The sequence below is a fragment of the Phalangium opilio genome, unplaced genomic scaffold, assembly GCF_054372755.1.
Source record: "Phalangium opilio isolate 3A_F unplaced genomic scaffold, DU_Popi_V2 ptg000194l_1, whole genome shotgun sequence".
NCBI classification, from domain to species: domain Eukaryota; kingdom Metazoa; phylum Arthropoda; class Arachnida; order Opiliones; family Phalangiidae; genus Phalangium; species Phalangium opilio.
This window is the reverse complement of record NW_028324212.1, coordinates 1,232,111-1,239,030: the sequence shown is the minus strand read 5'-3', so window position 1 is coordinate 1,239,030 and position 6,920 is coordinate 1,232,111.

The window sequence follows — 6,920 nt, the reverse complement described above, 5'->3', positions numbered from 1 at the left end:
TCTTCGTAAGCGTCCGATTTGAAAATGCAGGAGACCCAAATTGAAATGACGGTCACCACCAGTAGCCAAGATCCGAAAATATTCTGCACGTAATTCTACAGGGCCGGTAGGCCCTTGTAGATATGACATGACACCCTTCCGTAACACGCCACTCTGCTTACATGATCATAGTATAAACAAACTAACTGATACCAAAATAGCAAATGCTACTTTGCATTAACATAGCAGAGCGTGGTTTCGATCCACGGACCTCTGGGTTATGGGGCCAGAACGCTTCCACTGCTCCACTCTGCTTACATCACCAATATATGAAAAACGGACCTCTGGGTTATGGGGCCAGAACGCTTCCACTGCTCCACTCTGCTTACATCACCAATATATGAAAAACTAACTGATACCATAATAGCAAATGCTACTTTGCATTAACATAGCAGAGCGTGGTTTCGATCCAAGGACCTCTGGGTTATGGGCCCATCACGCTTCCACTGCGCCACTCTGCTTACATCACCATTATATGAAAAACTAACTGATACCAAAATAGCAAATGCTACTTTGCATTAACATAGCAGAGCGTGGCTTCAATCCACGGACCTCTGGGTTATGGGCCCATCACGCTTCCACTGCGCCACTCTGCTTACATGATCATAGTATGAACAAACTAACTAATATCAAAATAGCAAGTGCTATTGTGCATTAATTTAGCAGAGCGTGGTTTCAATGCACGGACCTCTGGGTTATGGATCCAGCACGCTTCCACTACGCCACTCTGCTTACATGATCATAGTATGAACAAACTAACTGATACCAAAATAGCAAATGCTATTTGCATTAATATAGCAGAGCGTGGTTTCAATCCACGGACCTCTGGGTTATGGGCCCAACACGCTTCCACTGCGCCACTCTGCTTACATCACCATTATATGAAAAACTAACTGATACCATAATAGCAAATGCTACTTTGCATTAACATAGCAGAGCGTAGCTTCAATCCACGGACCTCTGGGTTATGGGCCCAGCACGCTTCCACTGCGCCACTCTGCTTACATGATCATGGTATGAACAAACTAACTTATAACAAAATAGCAAGTGCTATTGTGCATTAATTTAGCAGAGCGTGGTTTCAATGCACGGACCTCTGGGTTATGGATCCAGCACGCTTCCACTACGCCACTCTGCTTACATGATCATAGTATGAACAAACTAACTGATACCAAAATAGCAAATGCTACTTTGCATTAACATAGCGGAGCGTGGTTTCGATCCACGGACCTCTGGGTTATGGGCCCATCACGCTTCCACTGCGCCACTCTGCTTACATGATCATGGTATGAACAAACTAACTTATATCAAAATAGCAAGTGCTATTGTGCATTAATTTAGCAGAGCGTGGTTTCAATGCACGGACCTCTGGGTTATGGATCCAGCACGCTTCCACTACGCCACTCTGCTTACATGATCATAGTATAAACAAACTAACTGATACCAAAATAGCAAATGCTACTTTGCATTAACATAGCAGAGCGTGGTTTCGATCCACGGACCTCTGGGTTATGGGGCCAGAACGCTTCCACTGCTCCACTCTGCTTACATCACCAATATATGAAAAACTAACTGATACCATAATAGCAAATGCTACTTTGCATTAACATAGCAGAGCGTGGTTTCGATCCAAGGACCTCTGGGTTATGGGCCCATCACGCTTCCACTGCGCCACTCTGCTTACATCACCATTATATGAAAAACTAACTGATACCAAAATAGCAAATGCTACTTTGCATTAACATAGCAGAGCGTGGTTTCGATCCACGGACCTCTGGGTTATGGGCCCAGCACATTTCCACTGCGCCACTCTGCTTACATCACCATTATATGAAAAACTAACTGATACCAAAATAGCAAATGCTATTTTGCATTAACATAGCAGAGCGTGGTTTTGATCCACGGACCTCTGGGTTATGGGCCCAGCACGCTTCTACTGCGCCACTCTGCTTACATGATCATGGTATGAACAAACTAACTTATAACAAAATAGCAAGTGCTATTGTGCATTAATTTAGCAGAGCGTGGTTTCAATGCACGGACCTCTGGGTTATGGATCCAGCACGCTTCCACTACGCCACTCTGCTTACATGATCATAGTATGAACAAACTAACTGATACCAAAATAGCAAATGCTATTTGCATTAATATAGCAGAGCGTGGTTTCAATCCACGGACCTCTGGGTTATGGGCCCAACACGCTTCCACTGCGCCACTCTGCTTACATCACCATTATATGAAAAACTAACTGATACCATAATAGCAAATGCTACTTTGCATTAACATAGCAGAGCGTGGCTTCAATCCACGGACCTCTGGGTTATGGGCCCAGCACGCTTCCACTGCGCCACTCTGCTTACATGATCATGGTATGAACAAACTAACTTATAACAAAATAGCAAGTGCTATTGTGCATTAATTTAGCAGAGCGTGGTTTCAATGCACGGACCTCTGGGTTATGGATCCAGCACGCTTCCACTACTCCACTCTGCTTACATGATCATAGTATGAACAAACTAACTGATACCAAAATAGCAAATGCTACTTTGCATTAACATAGCAGAGCGTGGTTTCAATCCACGGACCTCTGGGTTATGGGCCCAACACGCTTCCACTGCGCCACTCTGCTTACATCACCATTATATGAAAAACTAACTGATACCATAATAGCAAATGCTACTTTGCATTAACATAGCAGAGCGTAGCTTCAATCCACGGACCTCTGGGTTATGGGCCCAGCACGCTTCCACTGCGCCACTCTGCTTACATGATCATGGTATGAACAAACTAACTTATAACAAAATAGCAAGTGCTATTGTGCATTAATTTAGCAGAGCGTGGTTTCAATGCACGGACCTCTGGGTTATGGATCCAGCACGCTTCCACTACGCCACTCTGCTTACATGATCATAGTATGAACAAACTAACTGATACCAAAATAGCAAATGCTACTTTGCATTAACATAGCGGAGCGTGGTTTCGATCCACGGACCTCTGGGTTATGGGCCCATCACGCTTCCACTGCGCCACTCTGCTTACATGATCATGGTATGAACAAACTAACTTATATCAAAATAGCAAGTGCTATTGTGCATTAATTTAGCAGAGCGTGGTTTCAATGCACGGACCTCTGGGTTATGGATCCAGCACGCTTCCACTACGCCACTCTGCTTACATGATCATAGTATAAACAAACTAACTGATACCAAAATAGCAAATGCTACTTTGCATTAACATAGCAGAGCGTGGTTTCGATCCACGGACCTCTGGGTTATGGGGCCAGAACGCTTCCACTGCTCCACTCTGCTTACATCACCAATATATGAAAAACTAACTGATACCATAATAGCAAATGCTACTTTGCATTAACATAGCAGAGCGTGGTTTCGATCCAAGGACCTCTGGGTTATGGGCCCATCACGCTTCCACTGCGCCACTCTGCTTACATCACCATTATATGAAAAACTAACTGATACCAAAATAGCAAATGCTACTTTGCATTAACATAGCAGAGCGTGGTTTCGATCCACGGACCTCTGGGTTATGGGCCCAGCACATTTCCACTGCGCCACTCTGCTTACATCACCATTATATGAAAAACTAACTGATACCAAAATAGCAAATGCTATTTTGCATTAACATAGCAGAGCGTGGTTTTGATCCACGGACCTCTGGGTTATGGGCCCAGCACGCTTCTACTGCGCCACTCTGCTTACATGATCATGGTATGAACAAACTAACTTATAACAAAATAGCAAGTGCTATTGTGCATTAATTTAGCAGAGCGTGGTTTCAATGCACGGACCTCTGGGTTATGGATCCAGCACGCTTCCACTACGCCACTCTGCTTACATGATCATAGTATGAACAAACTAACTGATACCAAAATAGCAAATGCTATTTGCATTAATATAGCAGAGCGTGGTTTCAATCCACGGACCTCTGGGTTATGGGCCCAACACGCTTCCACTGCGCCACTCTGCTTACATCACCATTATATGAAAAACTAACTGATACCATAATAGCAAATGCTACTTTGCATTAACATAGCAGAGCGTGGCTTCAATCCACGGACCTCTGGGTTATGGGCCCAGCACGCTTCCACTGCGCCACTCTGCTTACATGATCATGGTATGAACAAACTAACTTATAACAAAATAGCAAGTGCTATTGTGCATTAATTTAGCAGAGCGTGGTTTCAATGCACGGACCTCTGGGTTATGGATCCAGCACGCTTCCACTACTCCACTCTGCTTACATGATCATAGTATGAACAAACTAACTGATACCAAAATAGCAAATGCTACTTTGCATTAACATAGCAGAGCGTGGTTTCGATCCACGGACCTCTGGGTTATGGGCCCAGCACGCTTCCACTGCGCCACTCTGCTTACATCACCATTATATAAAAAACTAACTGATACCAAAATAGCAAATGCTATTTGCATTAACATAGCAGAGCTTGGTTTCAATCCACGGACCTCTGGGTTATTGGCCCAGCACGCTTCCACTGCGCCACTCTGCTTACATCACCATTATATGAAAAACTAACTGATACCAAAATAGCAAATGCTACTTTGCATACATAGCAGAGCGTGGTTTCGATCCACGGACCTCTGGGTTATGGGCTCAGCACGCTTCCACTGCTCCACTCTGCTTACATCACCATTATATGAAAAACTAACTGATACCAAAATAGCAAATGCTACTTTGCATTAACATAGCAGAGCGTGGTTTTGATCCACGGACCTCTGGGTTATGGGCCCAGCACGCTTCCACTGCGCCACTCTGCTTACATGATCATGGTATGAACAAACTAACTTATAACAAAAAAGCAAGTGCTATTGTGCATTAATTTAGCAGAGCGTGGTTTCAATGCACGGACCTCTGGGTTATGGATCCAGCACGCTTCCACTACGCCACTCTGCTTACATGATCATAGTATGAACAAACTAACTGATACCAAAATAGCAAATGCTACTTTGCATTAACATAGCGGAGCGTGGTTTCGATCCACGGACCTCTGGGTTATGGGCCCATCACGCTTCCACTGCGCCACTCTGCTTACATGATCATGGTATGAACAAACTAACTTATATCAAAATAGCAAGTGCTATTGTGCATTAATTTAGCAGAGCGTGGTTTCAATGCACGGACCTCTGGGTTATGGATCCAGCACGCTTCCACTACGCCACTCTGCTTACATGATCATAGTATAAACAAACTAACTGATACCAAAATAGCAAATGCTACTTTGCATTAACATAGCAGAGCGTGGTTTCGATCCACGGACCTCTGGGTTATGGGGCCAGAACGCTTCCACTGCTCCACTCTGCTTACATCACCAATATATGAAAAACTAACTGATACCATAATAGCAAATGCTACTTTGCATTAACATAGCAGAGCGTGGTTTCGATCCAAGGACCTCTGGGTTATGGGCCCATCACGCTTCCACTGCGCCACTCTGCTTACATCACCATTATATGAAAAACTAACTGATACCAAAATAGCAAATGCTACTTTGCATTAACATAGCAGAGCGTGGTTTCGATCCACGGACCTCTGGGTTATGGGCCCAGCACATTTCCACTGCGCCACTCTGCTTACATCACCATTATATGAAAAACTAACTGATACCAAAATAGCAAATGCTATTTTGCATTAACATAGCAGAGCGTGGTTTTGATCCACGGACCTCTGGGTTATGGGCCCAGCACGCTTCTACTGCGCCACTCTGCTTACATGATCATGGTATGAACAAACTAACTTATAACAAAATAGCAAGTGCTATTGTGCATTAATTTAGCAGAGCGTGGTTTCAATGCACGGACCTCTGGGTTATGGATCCAGCACGCTTCCACTACGCCACTCTGCTTACATGATCATAGTATGAACAAACTAACTGATACCAAAATAGCAAATGCTATTTGCATTAATATAGCAGAGCGTGGTTTCAATCCACGGACCTCTGGGTTATGGGCCCAACACGCTTCCACTGCGCCACTCTGCTTACATCACCATTATATGAAAAACTAACTGATACCATAATAGCAAATGCTACTTTGCATTAACATAGCAGAGCGTGGCTTCAATCCACGGACCTCTGGGTTATGGGCCCAGCACGCTTCCACTGCGCCACTCTGCTTACATGATCATGGTATGAACAAACTAACTTATAACAAAATAGCAAGTGCTATTGTGCATTAATTTAGCAGAGCGTGGTTTCAATGCACGGACCTCTGGGTTATGGATCCAGCACGCTTCCACTACTCCACTCTGCTTACATGATCATAGTATGAACAAACTAACTGATACCAAAATAGCAAATGCTACTTTGCATTAACATAGCAGAGCGTGGTTTCGATCCACGGACCTCTGGGTTATGGGCCCAGCACGCTTCCACTGCGCCACTCTGCTTACATCACCATTATATAAAAAACTAACTGATACCAAAATAGCAAATGCTATTTGCATTAACATAGCAGAGCTTGGTTTCAATCCACGGACCTCTGGGTTATTGGCCCAGCACGCTTCCACTGCGCCACTCTGCTTACATCACCATTATATGAAAAACTAACTGATACCAAAATAGCAAATGCTACTTTGCATACATAGCAGAGCGTGGTTTCGATCCACGGACCTCTGGGTTATGGGCTCAGCACGCTTCCACTGCTCCACTCTGCTTACATCACCATTATATGAAAAACTAACTGATACCAAAATAGCAAATGCTACTTTGCATTAACATAGCAGAGCGTGGTTTTGATCCACGGACCTCTGGGTTATGGGCCCAGCACGCTTCCACTGCGCCACTCTGCTTACATGATCATGGTATGAACAAACTAACTTATAACAAAAAAGCAAGTGCTATTGTGCAT